The sequence below is a fragment of the Halyomorpha halys genome, unplaced genomic scaffold (assembly GCF_000696795.3).
Source record: "Halyomorpha halys isolate HHAL.00 unplaced genomic scaffold, Hhal_1.1 Scaffold811.1, whole genome shotgun sequence".
NCBI lineage: Eukaryota > Metazoa > Arthropoda > Insecta > Hemiptera > Pentatomidae > Halyomorpha > Halyomorpha halys.
This window is the reverse complement of record NW_027116337.1, coordinates 477,742-504,078: the sequence shown is the minus strand read 5'-3', so window position 1 is coordinate 504,078 and position 26,337 is coordinate 477,742. Positions and strand designations below refer to the sequence as shown.

At 31.7% G+C, this 26,337-nt stretch overlaps 1 protein-coding gene across 6 annotated transcripts in view; it reads left to right on the top strand.

Annotated features, from left to right (window-relative positions):
• Positions 1-26,337, top strand: part of LOC106686356 (uncharacterized protein CG43867) — a 443,901-nt gene that overhangs the window by 52,785 nt on the left and 364,779 nt on the right. Inside the window, exon 1 of one of the 6 annotated variants that reach the window (XM_014429602.3) lies at positions 19,501-19,517. The exons of the other annotated variants lie outside the window; for them this stretch is intronic. The gene's annotated coding sequence lies outside the window, so the exon portion shown is untranslated. Of the gene's footprint in view, positions 1-19,500; positions 19,518-26,337 lie in introns of those variants that run through there. 6 annotated transcript variants of the gene reach the window in all.

The following is a 26,337-nucleotide window of genomic DNA, read 5'->3' as shown; positions in this document are numbered from 1 at the left end:
TTTATATAATAATAATTCAAAATTATAATAATTGTTATGATAAAAGAAATAACAAGGAGTACCAATTTGAACATTCAATGTTTATTTATTTATTCATTTAAAATATGTAGTTAAAAAGTTCTTGATGACTAAAATAATTATTAATTCTATTTACTTCTTACTTTCAAAACAATAAACTAATTCAATAAAATGAGGGTAATTTATTTTTTAGGGGGGAAGGGTTATATATTTTCAATTGATTTAAACATAATTTCTAAACTGCACAATCTACAATAATGAATAATAATTATTAAATCTCTTCAAAGGCGAAACTTTTAATCTCGTTCCAAAGGATAAGCCCTCCTAGCGAATCTGCAGTGAAGTCTTTTGAGCCACTACAGCTTACAAATTAAACTACTATACTGAGTTCTATTAATTAGTATGTGAACAACGAAACTGTCAAAGGCAGTTCTGAAAGTTTCGTAACTAATTAACTGTAAATGTAGACTAAGCGGTGGATACAAAACTGAACTTATAATAGAAGCATTAGTTCTGAACTTTTAGGGTATAACTACTCATTCTCCTGGAAACAGCTATGTACCTACTACCATGAGTGTTAAGTAAGCAGTAGAAAATATCAGCTCATGTAATTTGGTTTCAGTCTATTTTTAATTCTTGAACTTATTTCTATTTTTATTGTATTTAAATGATTATATATTTTGTATTCCTCTGACAAAAAAAAAAGAATTTTTTGACTTGTCATTTCCTAAAATAAAACACAGCAAAGGACAAGAAATGTGTTGCCGAATTATGCAGCGTTATTGAGTAGCTTATATAGTCTATGATTATCTGTAGATTCGAGATTTTCTCGTTGTAAGAAATCGAAAAACGTGCACCAAGACATTAATAATGGTACAAAATCGTGCTGAAAAAACCAAAATGTGTATATAATACCCCAATTCTTCAAAAAATCAACCCTATTGTTTAATTTATTACAATAATTCATTGCAAAAGCGAATCTACATGGCAATAATAAGACCTATCTGGGCATACGGAGTTGAGCTTTGGTTGAGAACCTTCGAATTTCTCTCGAATCCAATCCTTAAAGCTCCATACTTTGTCATAAATAAAATCATCCATAAAGACTTTAATGTTCTCTATGCAACCGATTTATCCCGAACCAGATATCAATCCTTCCATTATGAACTCCCTAACCACTCAAACTCATTAGTTTCTAACCTTGCTTCCTGTTTCATTCCGGACAATCCTCCGAGGCGCCTGAGAAAGGAGATGGCCTCGAGAGGCTTGTGCCATACCATTACGATATTACTTCAAATTTACCGTATATATTTTATGTACAGTTGTAAATATCAATAAATAAATTTAAAAAAAAAAATTATAGTAGTAATGTTTTTCATTATTGACCGCACTCTCGATCATCTTCTCTTCATTTTTAATCTATGGTCAACAACCAACTCTTCAATCTATATTGATATTAATACTAGCTATTAATGGTATTAGTTTAAAGTAAATTAAACTAACTAATTATTAGCAAAGGAAAACTGAAATAAGGTATTGCCACTATCACTTCAAAAGCTGTCTCACTGAAAACACTGCAACAAACTGTCGGGGGGTAGAAAAAAATAATAACAATAATAAATATGAATATATATGTCGGCATAAAATAAATAATTTTTTTAAAATTTATGTTGTTCTTTGCTGACCGCACCCCCCGACAAACTTCTCCAATCATTAATCTACAGTCAACTATCTACACCTCAAAATAATTTAATAATGATACTGCTGCAAATGTTTCAACATTGATAGTGTTAAATGGTTAAACCATGGTGTGTAACAGTTTCAGAAGAGAAAAGAAGTGATGAATTTTTTATAAATTAAGAATTTGAGCTTCAGACATAAATATGGTATAATAAATCCTAAGTTTATTTAGTTTGGACCAACTTTAGTGTTTTTCAGGAGGAACACTCTTTTCGTTTAGAAATACTTAATTGAAGGGTTTTGAGAATAGGAATGTAAGAAATTACATGATGAAAATTTTCAGTAGAACAGTTTCGATACCTAAGAACATAAAATTCATATTTAATGTTTTCAATTACTCATATTTAGTAATATTAAGGGCAAACGTCCTGAAATTATCATGCTGGAAAATCAATCAGAATAAATAGCATAGATATAGAAAGGAGCATTTTGAACTTTTTTTTTCTTAAAATTGTGGCTAGTTACATTCTTGTCCCAAGCCACTTAATTGAATTATGCATATTATATTCGTGGGTTGATTAAATTTTTCATTTCACCCGCCTTCCATAATCCTTCATAGCACCGTTTTATTAAATATGCTTTTACATCACATATTGTTATAGAATTCTCTTAGTTGTTTTAATCACATGGTTTATGATCTCTACTTAGCTCTCTTTGTAGAGATTTCCATTTAGATATAATATATTTAGTAATCGTTTCTCTTTGAAGATTCCATTTCCTTTATGAATTTGTTATTTTCAGATATCGAGTGATCATAAATAACATATGATCATTTAGTATTTATATTTTCATATTATATCTCCGCTGAGTGCTGGAATGTTTTAATATTTATAAATTTTAATTTATTATTGGTGTAATAAATTAGACATGACTTTATATGTTTTAATCTAGAGATCTTTCCCTGTGATCTACAGCTGAATCTTAGTCTAAGAACTTAATTATTATTTTATACATATTTTTACTATCATGTTCGATACTGGTTTTTTTATTAATAATAACAAAAATTATCCAAATAATCGCAACCTTCTTTATTAAACCATATTACGTGTCTAAAGTTTCGACCATCTTCAGGGGAAATATAATAAACTAACAGTTTTAATTATTGCTTATTAATAACAGTATCAAAACATTATCAATTATAATTTGGATACCTTTATTTTAGTATCACAGCTTCACCTTGATTTATGCTACTCTGCTGGCAATTTTACAATGCTGAAGTCAGTTTAACATAATCAAAATAAAACTATAAATGCACCATTATATATTTTAATTTACCGGTCCAGGCATAGTCAATTAGGTTGTGACATTTCAGTACGAAAAAGGAGAATGAGACCAAAATTTTAAGAAAATTATATATAATTATAGCAGTGCTTTATTAGTTATTTCAATTATTTGCTAGAAAATAAGTTAATTATTATAAAAAAAGTTAATCAATATTTTTTTCCTCTTCTACAAAGAAGCAGCTGTCCCCCTCTGAGTACGTTTTGTTTTGTTTCCGGTTACGTTGTGTTACGTATGTTCACAATTTGTTTATTTTACTATCATTAACTTATCACAAAAATATAACTTGCCTAATCAATAAGATATTATCATTTTATTTCCCACTCATTTTTGTCTATTTTGTAAGACATCTTATAAAATTTAGTAACAAATAATCATTTAAAATTCCACTAAATCATCCTAAATTAATTTTACATAAGATATCTGCATAATGCCGATTTAAATTTCTTGTATCTGGCATGAAATCAACTGTATAATTAATGTTTTCTTATATATAAATGACTTTAAGTATTGACTTTATATTTTTCTATTTAGAGTGCTTTACCTGTGATATCTAGCTGAATCTTAACTTCAAATAACTAATCTAATCTAATAACTTAATTCTCACTATTTCTCTGTAAATTATTACTTGAATGATACATGTCATACTTAGTTGTATTATTTTTAAAAGACGATTTTCTTTCAAAATCAATGTTTCCTTAAAATTCTAAACCTTTCATTTTATTTAATAAAAGGCTTTGTAATGAGCTATAAAATATCCCTTTTGTACCATCGGTTATAAATCGACCAGATTTTTTGTGTAATCTATAATAAAAATTTTCAATAATCTATATTTAAAAAATATGTATGTAAAAAATATGAAAATAATATATTTATGATTTATATCTGGTTGGTATAATTGAATACAAAAAAATCTTGAAAATCTGAAAGTGCTCAGGTATTTCACGTCGTTTTTCAATTTTATCTTGTGAGGTTGTCAATATCCATAAACTTAGAAACTCCCTGAGATATCATAGCTAGGCCGTACATGAACAGTTTTAGGCTAACTAAGAATTTTCAGTGGGAAGCGGGCTTGAATATTTTGAGGCATGAAATTGGTAATCTGTTGAACTCTTCATGCCGTTTTTCGATTTCAGGTACTTTTTAAATATTGCTTGAAATAACTATATTAAAGTTTCCTCTTCCCGTTTTATGCTAATATTACAAAAGTGATATAGGACCGTCGCTTTCCGGGGGACTTAGCAAGGCGGGTCCGGTAGAGAAGGATTGCCTTTTTTTGTAGTATGATCTCCTCTTGTGAGATTGTGACATATCGTACATCGACCAACCTACTCGCCATAATTGTCTGTTTAAAAAGATAAGTAAGGCTACCATGAAGGGCGTGATTGGAGGGTTTCATGCCGTTTTTCAATGACTCATAGGTGCACTACAAACCAATGGTTCGGATGATGTGCTGTTTTTTTTTAATATTTAAAAATTATTGTTGATATTTTTGGACTTACAAAGTATTACAGCTTATGTGACATTGTACAAATGCTGGGTCTGTTATTTTACCATGATGTGCTTATTGTTGACCTTATATTCAATGTGAGAAGACGGCTGGGGAATAATAAGTAAATAAGTGTATTACTGAATTAAATGAAATTAGAACAGAAAATAAAATACACTTATTTGTGTTCATTGCCACTCCAGTCACACCACTTTCACCTATCGTCTTATATACTCACTTTTGTTTATTTTTTTAAATAAATATTTTACAATCCCTCTTCTAAATTTCATTTATATGCTTACACCAAAATTAAAACTGGATCTAGATTTTTTTTTCTCACCTCTGTTTATTTATTATTAAAACTAGTACAATATATAATATTACACACTATATATACATTATTATTTACAATTTACACCTTTTACTACCCATTGGTATTTTATAGAGGAAAGGGAATAATGAGATCCCGCTGTGGGATCTAATTATAAATTAGCACATAGTCAAAATTATATTTTTTCAAGGGTGTATTTTAATATTAAAAGTATAAATTTAATATTTTTTCCCACTCGGCACATTCTTAATCTCTTTAAGAGGTCCAGAAGATTAGTCAAGTTTAAACCCTAAAATTACGGGCTCCGAAGCGGTAAACCTGTGCTCCAATTTACATTAAAATGTTTTCCTGTAAATAGGAATCATTGGGAGGCTTCTTATTGCCAGAGGGATTATAGCGAGGAAGGCCGGTATAATGTTAATTTAACAGGCTTCATTTCAAGGAGTCTTTTATCTGAGGATTTAAATAAAATTTAATGGAAATGGTATGATAATGCAAATGACCCTTTTTCACTTTAAGAGCCTCCATGTTAATGCCTCGGAGCGACTTGGAAAAGAAGAGCCTTCAAGGTAATTTAGTGTCAAAGAGATTGAAACGGCTACTCTCAGGGGAGGTTCGAGTCCTGCCCACCGTTGCTGGAATTAGTTAGTTATCTATTAAACATCAACTCGTATATTTCCCATCCTCTGCCTTCCCTTATCTTCTCAGCCGTTTATTTCACCTCTGTTTATCTTAGTCCGATTCCCCTCAGCCGATACTGGAAGGGGATTTGAGGTGAAAAAGTGAGGTTTTAAAAATGGGCTATTTAAGTTCAATTCAGGCCTAAAAAAATATTTTATGTTCAATGTTAAATGTTGTTAAAAGGGCGACATTTATAAGCTTATTTGAGTTAGAAGTTAGTTGATTACAAAACACTATTATTTATTTATTGTTTTGGTATATTCAATATATTCTACTCTTTCTATTTGTCGTTACTTATTGTCTATTATGAGTTGAATGTGGTATAAAGGGTTTCCAAATTAATGCTAAATAAGAACTTTTCTTTCTAATTATATTTCCTTCTATAAATTTGATACAAATAAAGGGAACTGTGTATTTTGTAATATGATTCTGGGAATACAAATTATTATTATCAAAATTTTAAGATTACTGAGAAAATTTAATTCTAAATTCATAAATTATTTCGTGGAATCCCGGTTGAGAACCACTGTACTACGGACTTGTTTGGTGTAAGTCCCTCCACTCTCTCACTTTTAAACCCACAATTTAGACTTTATCACCTTTTACAACTTGCTAGTTTTTTAAAGGTATTTGAAGTGTTTATTATTGTTACTCTAAGTTAAATTATTAAATATTAATTATTAAATCTGTACCGCTACCCAATGAATAGTTAGGTGTGTAGGACTTTGTAAGGAAGTACTTTTACTAGACCAAAGTTTGTGCTAGGAGATTTGATGTTTACCAAGGAAAATGCTGGAAGTTTTTGTTACTTGGTGTAACTAACACATAGTTACAAGCATTTATTTTTCGTTAATTCAAAAAGGATTGAAAGTTTGAAAATTGTTTGGTTACAGCAACATTCAAGAGTTTCCAATTTTCAATTTATGTATTACTGTAAAAAAAAAAGTAATTTATTTGTAGAAACCCTAAAAACATTATATTTTCGAGATATTACACACCACTGTATTATTGTCTCCAAGAAATATTATCACTCACCAATTAAAATCAAATACCAGAGACTAGAAAAATAGGCAACATAAGATTTTCACCCATAGCTAACTCAGAAATAGACGATAGAACTGGTTTTCATTCACTTATGGAAGGTTAAAGTAAGGCATATGTGTGTGTAAGATTTGATGTACTCGTATTACACTTCAACAGGAGCCAAACTGTTCTTTAACTAGTTTACAAAATAGTGACCAGGATACGTTAGCTCAACATCACCTCCATAGCATATTAATAGTAAATATTTTCTCAGTACTTATAAACGACACCTGGGGCCCTTTTCATAATGTATTTGTTCATAAATACAATATAATACGATAATAAAACAAAATATAAAATACATCACTAATACATTTTGTTTTATGCTGGGAGGACTATTACATAATGTCACTACATTACACGAGTTTAAAAGTAAAACATTATCTGACAGAATTGTATAAGTCAGTATAATTGTACTAAATACAACCTACAAGATTAATAGTATTAGTTTGTACTTGATTATGAAATAGGGCCCTGGTGGGACGTGGTTAGTTTGATATTTCAAATTATTCTCTTGAGGTTTTTTTAGAAATATTGTTAACTAATGTTTCCTGACATCTTGAAAAGATATGACTCGCAATTATATGCTTATATACTATAATTTTATGTCATTTAATTTTAAAATATGCCATATTCTATGATATAGCACATTAAATTTCCGGAATTTATAATTTTAGTCATTTGTTATGCACCATTCCAAAGAGGACGTTGACACCTATTGTCAAATGACTTTATTTGCTCTGAATCATAATCCCTTATTTGTGAATGGTTTGGTGTAGGAGTGACTGATTATCATAGCTATTGTTGCCTTTATTATAACGTCTACTTATTTTTAAAAAAATATATATTCAATTTATAATTATTATTATATTTTTTTTATAAACAGTATAGTCTTATCCTGTTAACTTTTTTCCATACGATACAAACGAGTATGAAATAAAAACTACCTATTACTTTTGTATGATACAAGTTTGGTTAAAGCTGTTTGAATAAAAAATTTAATGCTTATTTATTGAAATATAAATGTGCTACATAAATTAATGAATGATTCAATGGCTATTTCAAGTTTAAAGTTTCCTTGGTCATCTTTTTGGACGCCATTAGAGGGTCGGGAATAAAAATGTTATATATTTAATTGTCCATATCCTTAAATTTATAGCCCGGGTTCGAATGCTGATGTTATTTTCTTTTTCGATGCAGCCCTTCGAAGTTCACCCAGCCTCATAAAGTGTGTACCCTTATTGGGGTAAAAATCTGGCGATCGAGCGTGATTCTGACCTAACACTTCCTTGCACAACCGTTGGCCTAGTAACAGTATTTCCTTACAAATTACTGCATCCTGACCCTTCATCGGTTTCAGCTGTATTGATTTTTTTTTTAATCCCTAAATTTACATTACTTAATAAATTAAGCTTAGTAATTAAGTAATAACAGAGTCCTAACCTGTTGTGGGGAGGTTTTTTGTTATTATTATTGTGTTTAGTTATTATAATGTGGTTAGTAAAAAAGGAAAAACAATTTTTAAAGGATAGTTTTTGTATTGTGATTATGTATGTAAGTGAATTACCATTTTTTAAATTTAAATGAAATCGTTAGGATATTAATTTGATATTTGTTTTAAAGATCATATGACAAGGGAAATTAGCCTGCAAAAGGTAGATGGTTTTATATAAATTGTGACTACTCATCATGTTCAAAAATATTGGCATTATGTGAGGAAGCAATATGATAATAATGTGAACAATTTTAAGTTTTCTCTGTGATAATGCTTAAGTGCCAAAACGTTGGAAGTTCAAAGTTAAGCGTCAAGAGTAAATTGGATCATTATAGTTGGTGTTATTATTAATTATTCAATTATTTTGAATATTTCTGTTTGATTTAATTTCATGTATTATTAGAATTCCCCCCCCCCCAAAAAAAAATATCGAAAAACATTTTAAGTTTACATTTAGTTTTAACGGATTTACAAAATCATGTTCTATTTCTAGTTTTACTTGTCTAAAAGTGAACAAATATAGTATTTTTATTTTCATTTTCTTCTCCATGTCCAACTGATCTTTCTGAGGATTTTAAAAATAACTTCCATCTATTTCTCTTTTACCATAAACTCTACAATTAAATTACTATCCTCAAATCCAAATATGCAATATATATATTTTTTATTTTTAATTCAATTATGAAAACATGATCATTTGAAATGGTCTAAAAACAGGCGTTCTCCACGTGTTATTATTGTACAATTAAACTAGTTTTATTTTTTTACAATTTTTTTTCATATTTAGATTGACTATTAATTTAAAAAGTTCATTTACTGAATTGGAAATTTAAATGTATCTAATTTTATTAGCAGAAGTAGAACCATCAATTTCCTTTAAAAAAAAAAATTGATTTTGTTTTTATTTATAGAATACCCTCATGCCAACTGGTCAATAATAGAATGAACTAAGTAATAAAAAAGTATAAACGGAGAAAGAGAGTATAAGGGTTCAATAAGGAACCGTGTGTCCAAAAAAGTAGAAAGGATATCGAGAGCAATATCCATTTGTGTGTGTATAAGGAAGAGTTTTTGCCGAGTCAAGTGGCCCTACCTCAGATTGTGTTTGGTCCTCCGGCTGTATGCTTAACCATCCTCCTCAAACACCGTACTCCTCTCTCATCGATAATTTATTTGTATAATCTATTATACGGTTTTATATTGTAAATAAATTCTGATTTGTGATTGGGTGAGATTTAAAAAAATTTCAGACTCCATTTGAGGACAGCAAATTTCTTTATAAGTGATAATGCTGGATGTTTGAAGTAATTATTCATGCGAGTAGCCAATAAGGGATGCTGGTAATAAGTTAGTTATAAACAGTTTAATTGATATGCTATTGTCAATTACCATTAAAGTATCATTTATGAATTAGTTTGGTATACTATAAAAGAGGATATGATTCACTAACAAGGTGAAGGCAAGATCTTGGGATCACGGATTTGGTTAAAATTTTATAGGATGGTAGATTTAGTTTCCCTGAAGATATATAGGTTTTATTTGGGGGTGAACAACTCATCCTCATCCTCCACAGACTCAAACCCAGCGATTTTCCTATCAGACCCGACACGAAGAAGGTTATCAACATAGCTTGGTGAATGTTTGTGCTATTTCCCATAAGCGTTTATTACGGCAGTGTTTCCCCCCCCCTCTAGTTGGACATGATAGGATTAGTTGGACAGTTTGAGTTTTAAGCCAGCGAGTGTGTAATAGGGGTGAACTTTTGTGATTAGTGAGTGAAAAAGGACACTGTGAAAATTAGTAACCAAATGGCTGAGGTTAGGCCCAACGGACATATTATCGAAGAGATGGAAGCGAGAGAAGCTGAAGAAGAAAAATCTTTAAAGCTATTAAGGTCTAATGCCAAGCGGGCTAGGTAAGGTTCTCTGGGCGATATTTCCGTAGTATCTGAAGACGCTGGATGTAATTCTGAACTCGAGAAAGCAAAATTAATCCAGGAGAACCTGAGACTTTACATTAAAAATACTGACAGGAACGTTAGCACAAAGGTTCAGAACTACATCAACGGTAAGTTTTCAGTATCTACTTGATGTAATTGAAACCATAATAAGGAAACATTGGAATGTCAAGAAAAATTTGAAAATGTTTCTACCCTTGTCCAAAGGACTATAAAAGAGACGCCCTTTTAAAACCCCTTTTAAAACTAATAACCGAGCAAGCACAATCCGAGCAGGTTCAGCTGAACGATTGCTGGGCGGCACATTCAAACCCAAGACCATGGTATAGATTGTTAAATCCTTGCCTTCCAAGCCTACCCAAAATCCGAAGCCAACTTACATCACTATCAGTGGAGGCGGTAAGTTGATATCATAAATGGATTACCTTCCATAACTGAAATCAACAATCGTCCATGCGACCAAGTCGGGAGCTGCTCTCTTGGTTCGCTTGGATGACAGTTCTCATGCTAACAAAGTTATTGGGTGGCAAGAACTTCGTGACAGAGGACGACAAGCTAAGTTTGTCCTGAGGAGGAAACCTAGGATTGAGGTGAGGGGTGTGCCTTTCCCCTGGGACCCAGGGGAACTAGTTAGATTTTTGTGGGGAAGAATAACCGAGAAGTCGGTCCCCACTCCATTGATCGTCGTCCGCTTTTCTCTACTGTGACTAGGAATGGCTTTACTAAGAACTGGATTCTAGAAGTGCACTCCATGATAAGATTTCAACTATTAGAAATTGGAAGTATCGATGGAGGGTCGTGGTCGATGACCTTTAAAGATCATCTCGACGCTCCTCGTTGTAGTAAGTCCCAGGGCTGAGGACACAGCAAGGCGACGTATAAGGAGGAAGCTGTATATGGTGTGTAGTGGCCATATACTAAAGGAGTGTCCAATGAAGAAGGCCCAGGCTGCCCCGAACTGTATTAACTGTGTGCTAGCAATTGCACCCTTGAACCAAAGGAAGCACAAATCGGGTAGCCGAGAGTGCCAGGAGCGCTTAAAGTGGGCCCAAGAAGTGGCGAAATCGACTTTCTATGAATAAAATCACCATCTTCCAGCTCAACATGGGCCGTGTTCAGAGCTCTCTCACACAACGCTATGATGTTGTACGAGACCTCTCAACTCACCTGACGGTCCAGGAACCGAGCCGCCTCTCGTGAGGTTTGGCCTCACGTCAAGAATTATAGCCCTTAGCAGTAGAGAGATGAGGCCCAGGGCTGCTATTATAGTCAACAACCCCAATCTTGGCATGATGGATCTGAGACTCCACCATGGCGGATTGTGCGGCATGCTACTTCAGGTGGGGCAGCGTCGCTTTTGTTTTATCACATACCTCAAGGAAACGTGATAAAAGAAAGCATCTCCACTATGGAAACGATCACCGCTAGCTGTAGAAACGTGATCATCTGCTCAGATACCAAATCTTGGAACACTGTCTGGAAATCCAATCGAACAGATAGAATGGATGCTAAACTCGGGGAGTTTAATGCGAGAAGCCAGCTTTTGTCATAAAGGGAGGGGACAAGGATAAGTAGCTCCCTAGATCCTACAGACCCATATGTCTCCTCAATATGATAAGCAAGGTTCTGGAGCACCTAATCATGACCAAGCTAGCTCCAGTACAAGAGCAAGTCACCCACGGCAATACAGCTCCTCAAAAGGCAATGGAACCACTGATGCTCTGTTGCGAGAGCGAGCAGACGTTGAACAAAGGGAGGAGCGGAATACTGGCTCTCTCAATTTCTGACGGGGCATGGTGGCTTTCAAGTCAAGCTTCACGGCCACGGGATGCCCTTGTTGTGGTGGTCCGGAGACTGCCGAGCACATCATCATAGACTGTACCGCCTTTGATGCATTACGGGCCAGATTGCTAAGGGAAACCGGACTATACTTCCTCACAGAGAACAACTTCCCTCAGCTAGTAAGTGAAGAACTTCTCGTAGTACAAAGAATTTGTATACGGGTGGAAAACAGTTATTGGAACAAGCCACTTCAATGTTCTTCAAAGAAAAAGACCTGTCCTTGAAATGCCTGCGGACGGAATAGGCGCAGAAGACTGAACCTTAAGCTGAACACTAATGAAACCTGTACATGAATCTACACTAAACCCATTACCTGAATCGTTGGCTACAGAACTGCACGAGAACGAGTGAATTTCATCTTCACTTGAAAATATCAATAAAATTATTGAGTAGTGGCTCCTATAACCATGTATCTTCATCAACAGGAAAACTAAGGCTACCATCTTTCAAAATCTGAACTAAATCCGTGAACCCAAGACCTTACACTCTCCTTGTAAGTCATAATATAACTAACATGTAGATCATACAATGAAGAAGACATATACAATACAATCAACAGTGTGATATAATGTAGAAAAGAAAAACGAACATATAAAGTATAAAAGTAATAATATGATATAAAAACAAAATAATGAGTGTAGAAAATAATGATATTGCAACCTGTTCTGACTCTTTTCTTTAACATACTTCTTCCCATATCGTCAATTTGAGTAATTATATTTACTATCCAATGTAACGTCCACAATAAACTACTTTCTAATTTCTAATTGATTATATAGTAAATATGAGCGTTTGCTTTACAGCATATAGATTTACATCTATAATCCATTTCTTCTCAATCTCTTCCATAAAAACCCTATTGCTTGTATTAATCTCCAGGAGGTTCGCATGACATTTTGTATACATACGTATTTTTTTTTTTTTTGCGACGCATATCTTAATATATAAATCTTTGTAATTATAAGATAATTAATAATAATGATTTATAATTATAAATAATTTATATTTTATCAGAAATAACTAAAAAAAATTAGGTCATGAACCTCAATTGGAGCAACTGTCTTGTATACTCAATTGGAACAGTTGGAGAAACTGCGGAGGGATAGTGAAGACTTCATTCTCTTTGGGAGTTGTTTGTTCAGTTCATTAGTGATCCTCAATCAGCATACTTCTTTCCTTTTGTTCTCTCCTTTTCCTTTTATTCCCTTCTGCCTCTCTCTCTCCCTCTTTCTCTCCTCACCTTCCTCATTTTCTAAATGTTTTCCTAAATTAAGGATGTTATTTGGAGAGACCTCCATGTTTTCTTTTGTAATCTAATTGAATGAGGCGAATGTTTTTTTCTTTATGATGAAAATGATTCTTTCCTCAGAACTCAACATGATTAAATTTCATATTTTAAATTTTAATTTATTTAATTGGCGCTCATAGTTAGTTATAATTTTATATTGATATAGTCATATTAACATTGTAAATCTTTCCATTATATAGATGATTAGATTGATATTTCACAAACATTATAAAGGAAATACCAAAACACATTATTAAGCTGCTTTTGGTCAAACCCCGCGGTTTCGAACTCACTTTCATGTTATATGAAATTACGATTGTATTGAAAACTTGTGAAAAATTTAATTAACGAGAAAGTGTTTGATTGGTCACGAGTCTAGGAAAGAATGAAAAATTGACGATATCTGGAAGTATTAAAACTTTTACTGTATTATGACTTGATGTAAAAAGAAAATTTTGTCACGAATTTGTTAAATTAAATTATGCATCACATAAAACTACCCTTTTTAAAGAAAGGAAATAATCCGAAATTAATGTATTGATTATTTATCAGATTGTTATAGATTAGCCTATATTCTCAAACATTTACATATTTAAGTATACATGATATTTAAGAACAAGTTGTTATTAAATAATTACATGGTTATTATAAAACATTAGTATCCTAATTTGGTTTAAGAAAAGATAATACTTTTCTTGTTGAATTAATAATTTGTTTTGTTGGGAATAAAAGATTAGATCCTTTTCTGGGGGTTGAATATTTTTATCTACAATAAAAACTAAATAAAAAGTGAGGTTTAGGTAAAGCTTTAACCATTAATTCTCAGTTTTACTGTTTTTTTTTTTGTTTTTTTTAAAACTGTTGAGAGATATCATACAAAAGAATTGTTTATTAGTAGTTAGATCTAGGCTATTTATTTTCTGCTTGCCCTTGGTATTGGTCCAATATGATTACAGTTTTGAATATAAGGTTGTCCTGGAGGGCATCCTTTTCATTCCTTACTTACTGAACAAATGCCAACAATTTAAAATTAGACTCAGCCATTTCTTTTCAATCCTATTGACACATTGAACCAATCATTATCAATGTTCACGTTCCAGCAACATTGTGTAAGGCATAACAAAATTTAATCAACATCGGTCACTACCCTTTGTGCAACCCTTCGATATAAACTGCGCAGCTCAAGTGATGCCAGGAGGAAGATCCATCGGAAGAGGAAGACCCCTGCCCGACCGTAAATGATGTACAGCTCAGGGTGAGAGAGTAATTTCTGGGGGATTATTTCTGCTTCCAGGAGTACAGGCTACGTCTAGATTGGAGTCCGCTCGTGGGGTCTACAGAATTCTGTTCTATCTTACTTATTTTTATGTATTATACACCGTTAAAAGTAAAAGATTTTAGGAAAAAATATATGTAACATTTGAAATCGTAGAAGGTAACGGAGAACGCATAAATAAAAAGTTTATTCGTACTTGAGTTTTACTGTCAAACTGGCGCTATCATGGGAAGTGCGTTTTTCCGGTTTGTCAGTATGTTTATTGTCACCATAGTGACAGAATGATTAACTTTATAAAATAATTTTCAATGTTGCTTCTATAACAATTTAGCATTGTATAGATGATAAGGAGCCGAATTTAAATTTTAGTATACTGTGAGTATTTTTCTGAATAAATTCAAAATGGGAGTTAATCAGACTGCCTATTGAAAGGATCATCTGGAAAATTAGTAATGCGAGTAATATATAAATATCTGTTCTGAAGTGAAGATTAATTTCTGCTCAAAGTAGGATGACAAGTGGAAGTAATATAATGTGCCCACTGCACCACATTAGTTAAAAGTTATTGCTATCATTATTTTTAATTATAAGCCTACTAATATTAAATTGTAGAATAAACAGATTTCAAATATTAATTATCGGCCAAATCAACTAAGTTTAATATGTAATGGTTTTGGATATGTTTTTAATTTATATATTTTCAGAGAGATAAAAACAGTATTAGTTTCTTATTTATTTTTTATTTTTTTTATGAGCACCAAATTTTGATTGATCTATGAGATTATTTTGTATTTCACACAGATATTTGTCAATCATATTTCCTTGATTCAAACAATACCCATGTAAAGAGTATATAATAAACAATACTTTATATTTAATTAAAATCTAAAATCTTTATACATGCCTAAGTTTTTATTGTAACTTATTTATTTTAGTAATAACGCTAAACGTTAGTAGTAATTACATTAGTAGTAATCTAAATAATACAAACGTTAGTAGTAATCTATAATAATACTAACGTTGGTAGTAATCTATAATAATACTAACGTTAGTAGTAATCTATTTCCTTAATAGGATTCTAAACATAAGGGGTTTGATGGTAGAAAGCAAATTTTTTTCCACATCTTTATTACCTATTTACTAGGTAATTTTTGGCCTATGCAGATTACGTAGACATCATGGAATGGCCCCTTCAGGCATTCACCAAGGCTTTCCTTGCATAGCAGGGCACATCAAGAAAATTTGGACTAGAAGTTAAGAGTCCGAAACTAAGGATATTAAGGAGGAGGTTCCAGTAACTATTGGCTCCCATTCCTTTGAAAAGATATCAGATTTTATTAGTCAAAGTTATGTGGTTACTCCGGATAACGACCTCGATATTGGGATAAGAACTAGGACCAAGCAGTGCTACTTTGACCTAAAAAAGCAAACAAAAAAAAAAAAACAGACAAAACGCGAGTACTCTCCATAAACTATACTATTCTCTCAAGAAAAATAATGATAAGAAAAATCAGAGTATAGAAACTTAAACGTTTAAAATATTCAGTGCATATCGGCGGAATGGCGAATAACAAAATACCGAAAATGCTATTCTTACAGCCGATTTTGGGAATTAGAGGAAGAAGGAGACCGAAATTGAAATAGTTGGATGGAGATGCTCAAATCATCCTGAGAGTCAGGAACTGGATGGCGGCAGCACAAGGACATGATGATTGGATGAAACGGTTAAAGGAGACTAAAATAAAAATAAATGAATAGATAAAAAAATATATTATAACCATCTCTTCCACCTTCTTTGCTTCCCTTTTTTATCCTCTCCATTGATTTTCAAAGTTGTTCGAAATTTTAACAATTTATAGTTACCTTCTTGTTATTATTATAACCCGATTACTTTGTGGCAAACAGTAGTAGGTTTGAGGCTGTCTGTAAGATGACCCTATTAGAGAAAGTAATCTTATACACTACTGTCTTTGGAATACATCCTATTTAAAAAGAAAATCAATAAATTTTTTTTACAGTTAATATTAGAGGAAAGCAGCAGTCTATAATTACTTTTTTTAATAAACTATTCCACATTACATGGATCATAATGAATCTTTTTGATAAAATTAAGATGAAACAACTGCAGTATATAGTTAACCATTTGTAACATCGGACACAGAACCGTCTCATGATTAATATGATTATACATAATTCACATTTTACACTATACATGCTATTCTACATAAGAAAATATAGAAGTTAATATTCCCTTAGCTAGTATAATGTTTTTGATAGAATTTTCCATCAATTTTAAAATATTTTTTTTATATATATATTTGATGAAATATTTCTTCAAAAAATGAATTTGTGATATTAATCAATAAATCATTTTTTTATGATATATGCCACCTGCTTTATGAAAAAAGCTTACGTATTTTAAAGCATGAATGGAAATTCAGATCTGTCATGGTTGTTATTGATTTTTTACCACTTCAACATCTATTCCGTTTTATCTTATTTCGGAACCAATGTTATTACTCAACCGACTCATGGCCAGTGTTTAAGATCCAATGAGGAAGGCAACCTTGAAGAAAGACTTACAAAAACAACCAGCATCATCTTTCAGATAGTCTCTTTGATATTCGCTACTGTTGTTTTTGCCTCTCAAAGAGACAATACACTTACTGGCAAACGATAAGCTTCTTTGTTCGACCCTTTCTCGTAAAAAGGCCACATATCTATGAGAGGGTCAGCCTGTAATCTATATATCGTTTCTCTTCCCACCGGGAAATTTCTCATTGTTTTGTTAAATCACAAAAAAGATCCTCTCACTTGCAAAACCTGTTGATGGTTGAATTGCGGTTAGTATGGCATACAAAAATAAGTACATATCATAATTCTCGTCGTTGTTTCAACAATTTAGAGGTGGGAAGTGGCAACATTTTATATTTTCCAGATGTTTTGATAGGATTTTCCTTCAATTTTAAATTATTTTTTTATAATTTTTTTGATGAAATATTTCTTCAAAAAATGAATTTGTGATATTAATCAATAAATAATTTTTGTATGATATATGTCACCTAAATAATTATGAAATGACCTGAAGATTCCTATAAGTCAGTATGTATCAAGTTTGAAATATTGTAATTTTACTTTATATTTTGAATTTGAATTCTTAATTTAACCGTTGTTAATGTTGAAACGTGACAACCGTTTTTTATTCAAACCACATACGTGTGGAATCCTGCTTTATTAATTTCAGAGGCATAACTAAAATAAATAGTATAAATTAAAAAATGTTTACCACAATTTTCGCATTTTCATATTTATTCCATCTTGCCACCAAGTGCAAAAGTATTTCATATTTATTATATCTTGCCATAAAATACAAAATTATTCTGATATTGGTTACAAATACTGTTAAAATGTCTGATTTAGTTACAAAAAATTGTTTTTGTTATTATTTTCATAAACTTTATAAATCGTATTTTGAAAGGAGTGTGGAAAAGGAGGAATTATTCAAAATAAAATTTTAAATAAAGTTTGGCAATAAGAACGGTTTGTTAGGTTGACCCTGTTGGCTTAAAGCTCTGAGAGGGTGAAGGAGTCCCCACACTGAGGGATAAGGCACTGGGTCTAGTTGTTTAATTTCTCTAATTGGTTTCACAATAGGCCCTTTGTCTTACTAGTCTTTGAAGAGCTACATTGTAGGAGTGTCCTCTCATCCTGAGACTACGAATGCATTTCAGAAAACTATCTCGCTGTAAAGTTAAAGACAGACCCCTTGACACCATTTATGGTGACTAAATTCATAGTTGCATTGAGTTTTGAACAAAAACGTGACAGGCAGTAGCCGACAGACCATACTGCGATTTTTATTAGTCCTACTTTTGGAATTCTGAACTAATTAATTTTTTTTTTAGGTTGTAGGTCCATTTCTATAAAAATTAATAAGTATAGTAATAAATGCAAATATATTGTTTATGTTATATGATATAAAAAAGGAGATACATAAAGTTACTAAGTCTGACGTCCGTTCCCACCTATCGCGTTGTAGGCTAAGGAAAGGGTTTTCGAAATTATATAGGAGGTATATTAGAACCATTTGGTGCAAAAAAAAGTCGTTATGTTCTCATAAATTTTTTTAAAAAAGTAATTAATTACATACTGCATTAGCTTCAAATGCTTTTAAATAGTTGCATATGCTTTTGATTGACTTTATATGACTTACAATAATGTTATAATATAACTCCTTATTTCAGTGACAACTCTTTTGCTTTCAAAAGCTCATATTAAGGAGGTTTTGAAAATTAAATTTTGTGAAATAAGCCATAAAGATTTTATTGACGTTTCAATCGAGGTCATATTTAAATGTTAACAAATAACCTTTGCCAAGAGATAAAATTATCATCGTTTTACTGGTAACATTTTTTCCTTCTCACTAACATATGATTTCCTTGGCTCAAGTCCTCCTTTGAGGATCTATACACTACCAGAGTTAATTTCTCGGGGGCGCCGTGAAATAAATATTGCCGACCCAGATTGGAATCGAACCCACAACCTTCTGAACCAAGCGCTCTGGGACCCTCGTTCCACCCCGCTCAGTCATCAGGTCCTCTAGCGGTTGATTTCTTCCCGTTGATAGAGTATATATTTTCGTTAACCAGTAACTAATTTTCTTCCAGTGAAAGATAGTTCCATGAATAATTGAATACATTTTTCTGTATTTCCCCTCGAAGTCCGTTCCTTTAACCTCCTTCCCTCCTCATTCCGATACTTAAGTTAATCAACCTTTTCAAACGTGTCCCCTGTTTTATCTAAATTACTCATAAAATACAGATCACGTAAGTTACGCTTCATACTGATTTATCATTTCCAAGTATGTTACGTCGTCAAAGACAATAACTGCAGCAAATCATATCTGTTTATGAGTTGCAGCAAGCTAAGACATGACAACAAATAAGTAAGAACATAATTCAATACCCAGCGTTCTCTGGGATATTTCCATTATGTCTTTACCTTAGGTGTTAGAAGGAAGGATAAAATAGTCTCAAGTAAGTAAATTTTATTGGTCACAACAATTTTTATACTTAATTTAGCTATAGGGATCTATTATTTTATTATTTCAAAATCTTTGGTCAGGAGAGAAAAAATAACACTAAATAGATATTGTTAACAATAATTGCATTTATACGAGGAAAAAATGTTTGGGGGGAGAGCGATCAAAAGATGGTGGGAGGGGGCTGCGGTCAGAATATAACACAAATAAGTTGAAGTAACTTATTTAATCATGCCAACGTTTCGGCAAGAATTTCTAGCCTTCATCAGGGCTAAGAACGGAACAAGATAACAACCAATGAATACTGAAAATATAAACAGAATGGCATAAAGTAAATGAATGGAATATGGTCCGGGTGCGGTAAAAAAAAACATACTCAAATTAGCCTCGTATTAGTCATCCACGATCACTATATTTCATGATCATGAACTGCATTTATACTTTATTATTAAGAAGAAGCTGTGCTTAGCGCTTTCGGATTATATATATAGGCCTGATTCATATTTACGATGAGTACATGATCAAGAGATCTGATTAATTAAATATCAATCAAAATGTATATGAAGAAACAAGGACTTATGGCTAAAAAAAATTAACAGTAAGGGTCTTCAGGAGGATATGATTTATTCAGTCCAACAAACTATCTATTTTCTAATATTAGTCCTATTTAAATTTTCATAGTTTTATAGAAAATTTTATAATAATAAGATAATTTAATCATTTAAAAAAATGAGCAGCTATAAAATACTATTATATGATAGTTTTTAAGTTAATGGAAATATATATCTTGTTTTAATAGACATTTTTTTAACCAATTATTGTAGGTTTTTTAAAATCTAACTGTTCTTCTTACGCTGTGAAGGTGCAATAATTTACAGCATAAAAAGAACCACCATTTAACATTTTAACTTCATAACTTTCATTCCAGCTTCCCCATTGTTTAAATCTCATCACAGATTCTTAATATTTTTTAATTGAAAATTAAATAAGAAATTTGAAGTTGATTATTTGACATTTTTAAAACTACTGGAAATCCCATAAAACTGGTTGAGAACATAGTGACTATTCTTACAGAAATAGTTTAATTTTAAAATTGCTTATAGAATTTAATGAAATTCGAAGGGAATCAAACGCTGTTAACTGTAACATATTTTTTGGTTTGTTACATATGTAAAAAAATAAATAAAATAATTTTCGATTACTGAGACATTAACATTCCTTCAATACTAATCTTTTAAATTGGTTATATGTATTTTTTCTATGTTATCAAGTTTTCTTTTTGTTTTATGTTTATATATTGCGTATGTCTCTTATGTTATTTATTTTTATGTATGTTTTAAATTATGTTAGATATTTAATTTAGTTTGTGTGCAATTTAGGATGTGATTGCAATAAGCTATAATTGACCCATTGCCCTTTCAAGTCGAATAGGCGAAAAATACATACATGATTACCGCTAAGTTTCTATGGATCAGATTATGATGCTATAAAAAATAATTTTTCACATCGGACAGATCATTCCTGAAATAAATGTTTTGAAATAAACAAACTCTTCAGCTTTATTAAAAAAAAAAAGAAGATTAAATTAAGAAAAAGAAAATTAAATGCGTACCGCTACAACCGATGAAGGGTCAGGTGTGCAGTACTTTGTTGGGATGTACTGTTACTAGACCAACTGTTGTAAAAGGAGGTGATTTGGTCAAAATTGTTCCTCACTTTATGAGGTTGGGTGTATCCCGGAGTGCTCCCGAACCCACATTCAGCCCTCAATGACTACAGAAAAAATGGAAGATATGTTTTATTTTTCATTATTTTTATTTCTATGATACTAGAATTGTTTGGTTAGTTGTATACATACGCAAGTCTATCACTCAAATAACCATTTATGAAACCTATAGCTCATATTTTTTTTTAATCAAAGTCATTACACCATGTAATGAGGTGTGGCCTTTTAACATTTTTTAAATTCCTCGTTCAAGGGAGATGGGCTGTAATTATGCAAAGAGATAACTCACTTAGTATGCACCTATCACTTTAAAAAGGTATAAATTTAAAAAGGCTTGAATTTTCCAGTCGGTTAGGCCGAGCAGGACACCCGAGGGACCGCCAGGGAGGGAGGGGGTTCCTCATTAGTTCTCCTCCCAACTAATCCATGTTTAGCGGGGAATCGTAAACACACAGCCTCTCTGTTAATCTCAAGTCTTCTCTAAGTCCCCTAAGTCCTCTGTGCTCTCTCGGGCAGAACCAAGTTTTAGCAGCTTTGTACGGTATATATTGGCCCTGTCTTTGACGGTTGCCTTCTAATTCAGGGTTATCGCTATCCTTTAAATTAAACCATTTCTCTGCTCTTTAAAACATTTATATTTTATAATTTTTTTTTCTTATATTTTGTTGCAATCTCTATTATTTACTAGTTCAATTAACAAAACCTGCAAATATTTTTACAGATAAAACACTTTATTGGAAAAGTTGTTCTGCCGAAATGCAATTTCTTACGACAGAGCATATGTATAACAAATAAAACAATTGTTTTTCGGCATGGCATTATTGGCGCGACGGACCTTGGAGGTCTAAGGCCTCGCGCAGTGTACTTAGGATATAAATCGCTCGTTTCATGACGTGGTTTTCATAGGATGGTGCCTCACATATGCCCGGGGGTAGGCTATGAGTGAGTATTGTATCATTATATGCTTAAAAAAAATCCTGAATAGGGCCGGGAACTCGAACTCACAACCTTTGGATTGGCGCACAGGTGGGTTACCCTCCTTATAAGACTTATAAGACTTATAAAAAGAAACATTACAATCAAATCCATTTTCAAATTTTGATTTTACCACTGTATGGTTCCTTTCCAAGATTTTCAAGTGTAAATGAAACATTCCACATATTTACTTATTGTATTTATTATTTTGTACAGTTTTAAATTACATTAAATAAAAAAAAATGATTTTGTTGAAGTATCCGATTAGAGTATATCATATCATATTAGTGTAGAGCGTATCATTTGATATTGATAATAAAAAAAAATATGATCCACTTGAATTTATGCGTATTCCTACAGAACTAGCTGTTTTATATACGACGAGTACATGCACAAGTCTATCTGATTAACTGATTAATATTCCAATTTGTTGTAAAAAGAACAAAATCTCCAACTCTCTCCTGCCTTCGGGTGGCGGTTATAAAAGTTGCGAAAAATGGCAGAAAAAATATTTGTATACTTTTTTAGATCGCCCATCTGGACCTAATTTTAGAGGGTTTTTTTTTAGATGCATTTTATTTTTTTTTTAATGGAAGATTGTTGATTGACCGTGTGAATAGATGAATGGAATATGGTCCGGGTGCGGTCAAAAAACGTTGGCTCAATAAAATAGTATAATTCTACTATTTGGGTTTTTTTTTTTTTTACCGCACCCGGACCATATTCCATTCATCATATTTATTTTAAAACTTCTAATACCTAGAATAGGTGTGTTTTTACATACAGCAAATGTAGATCAGAGAAACCAACATTAATAGCTTCTTAGGCAGAACTTGTCAATATTACGTTCTCATACCTACACAAACTTTTCAATACAAGTTATTGCTCCGTTCCAACTATCGTAGGCTCTATCGTGGTGTTATCTATATAAATTGGTTTTCAGCATATATAGATACAGAGCATAACTGATTTGTGTCCGCTTTTGAGATGATTTTGTTCTGATAATTACTTCAAATTAGAATTCAATTATATTATCAGAATCATTGAAAAAATTATATTAATTTTTAAAAAAATGTTATGGACAATCATAATATTGATTATATTATTTAAAATTTATATTTTACTATTCACTAATTACTGATAAAATATTGACTAGGCTTTATCTTGTATTTTGCTACCGTTTGACATTATTACTTACAATGATGGAAGTTAAGCATGAAAGAGAAAATAATTTCATTCATGATCAATATGTCTGTTTGCTTAAATTAATCATCACTAAACTCCGTTTCTTGCTTAAATAACAAAAACTGAATAATGCTTTTTTTTATTCATAAATTATAAAAATTAATTGACATTTCAACCTTATCAAGTCGAAACATTATTTTCAACCCAGAAAAGTCCTAGAAAATTTGTACACTTGTGAATAAAATCATTTTTTTATTCTTTCTTTAAGTTTTTGTGTGACGAGTGGTTTTTGAAATAACACAATTTGATCATAATAAAAAATTACCGCCTTTATTTTTCTAAATGTCCTATACTACTTATAAGAAGTAACTTAAAGTCTATAGGAACTTCATTACAGATACTTCTGTAATACTTGACTGATAAGAATGATCAGTCATATTGAAGCAAATGTAAATGCATGAAAAAAATGTAAATAATTATATGACAGTTAATATAAAATGAAAATGTGTTTTATATTGTCTCGGAGATATAAAGGGATTAGTCGTCGCCGACGCCATTCAACATGATTTGCAAAACTTCACACATTGTTTTGCCCATCCTCTTTGTATTCATTCATAAGTGTACTTCATCATTCATTTCGAATATTCAAGATTGTGCTCATTTACGTCACTATTAATAGTGATTTTGCATGTTTTGTTCCGAGTCAAAATTACTTATGGTGTGTCAAGTCTAATTTTAGGTGATAGACATGTAAACATTGAAATTATATATAAAATATTTACTTTCTTATGGGTGCTGTAGTTCTCTCGAAATTGAGGGATTGCCTTTAGGAACTGCTGAATAACACAAAGATATATCGGTTGCTACATTTAGGTTTATTGAGTGAAAAAAAAATGATATATTTTAATTATATTTATTTGTTATAAACCAAACGGAAAGAAGGAAATTGCCGTAATGATCAAAATATTATAACCTAAAGAACCTAATATCATAAAACTAGATCATAACCTAAAGAAAATGAATATGAATATCACAGTTTTAAAATTAGAATAATTATTGAAAATTAATGAAGTTATGAAAATGTATTATATACCAACTATAGAACTGTATAACAAACCTTTTACTTGTTTTTCGTAATATACAGCTAACAGTGGTAATATATAAGTTAAATTTACAAAAGTGAGCATTGTACAAGTCAGAGAAATTGGACCAGGTAGAGACTACGACCAAAGGTAATTATAACAATAATCATAAGGGTTTCCCCTCAATAACGGAATGCAGTCTTAACGACCAATTGTATTAAGCTTTGACTGACACGGCTCAAATTTAATGCATTTGAACCCCTCTATTACGGAGCTCCTTCACTTTGGGCGCCAATTTTACTCCATTAAAGTGGAAAAAAGTTATAAAATGTGAATGCTAAAGCACACGATTCCTGAACTGAATTTGTGTGACACATAAAGTTGGGGGGAAAATGTACGTATGTACTAAATAATGTTTTAATAACAGAATCTTGATGTTCTAAATTCTGAAATGTTGAGGCCATGATAATAAGTGTAGGTTGGGTCTTCCAAAGCCAGAAACTACTAACTGTAAGATTTCAATTCATTAGTTCATACTCGTTTCTGGAATAGAATGTTAAGGAATTAAAATATATATTACAGGCAAAAGTAATTAAGTATTTTTAACGTTCATTCAGGTTTTCATCAAAAGGTCACTTGATACAAATATGATCGAATAAAGTTTTGGTGAAGAATAATTTAAGTTTGTTAGAATGGATATATGTAACTCGCTTCCAATTTCTTCTTCTTTCTTTTTTTTTTTTTACTATTTGATATTATTGATACCTTTAATAATCGGATCATAATCACCACTTAGTAAACCAATCTTTGATTACTTATTTTATATATTCCGATTAAATTAAAACTGATATTCCATCACTTGCTCACTTATATTTGTCTTTAGAGGCCCTCGTCCTCACTCTAAGAGGATTTACAGGAGATTAAAGCTTAAGACGCCTAAGCTCTTCCGCCGGGAGGAAATGAATTCGTGCTGCCAGTGAAAAGATTTTTTTCCCTTTCTAAATAAGTACATTCTCGCCTCGAGATTTCTTCAGCCCTTTCTTCAATCCCCGGCTTTCATCTCCTATGGATATAGGGGATTAATTTTTTTTCTTGACTCTGGTTCTGATTTAAGAAGGCGCATTTACTTACCCTTTCAGCTGTGAATATTTTTAAATTAGTTTCAAGCGGATAAAGTTAAATTCCTTCAAAATTCAAGTTTGGATGATTACTCTACGATTGAATACATATAGATATAAATAATTATAAAATAAATTAAATGGCTGCTGCTTATTATTAAGGTTATTTAACTTCTTTAAATCCAATATTTTCAAAAAAACTTGATAAAATACTCTGAGATGTTGTATAATAAATATACGAGTAGATTAGAGAGTTCCATGATTAAAGAAAACTCACTCCTCTCTCCCCCCCCCCAGCTGTGCTTAGTTGCCTCCCCGCCGAAGCTATCCGACATTCCCCATCCCCAGCCCGGTCTCATTTTCTTCAATTACTGTTTTATTTTCCCAAGCTGCAGACAGCTTCCCTTCTCATATATGCTAATTCAAGTTTGTTTAAAATCCCCCCACACCAGGGGGATCAGCTCCTTCGATTCTCTCTCTTCTGTTTTATCTTTATTCCGATTCGCTACCGCTCTCTGCCGGAGGGTTTTCTGCTGGCACTGAGCCTTTAAAAAAAGAAAACAAATGCTTAATGCAAAGTCAACGTTGGTAACCCATAGATTCTGAGGGATCTTAATATTCAATGTAAACAATTATATATTAAAAAATGGAACCAATTTTAACATGAAGCCCTTTCTTCAAACTATGTAAGCTAAAATATGGTTTTTATCCACAATAAATGTTATATAT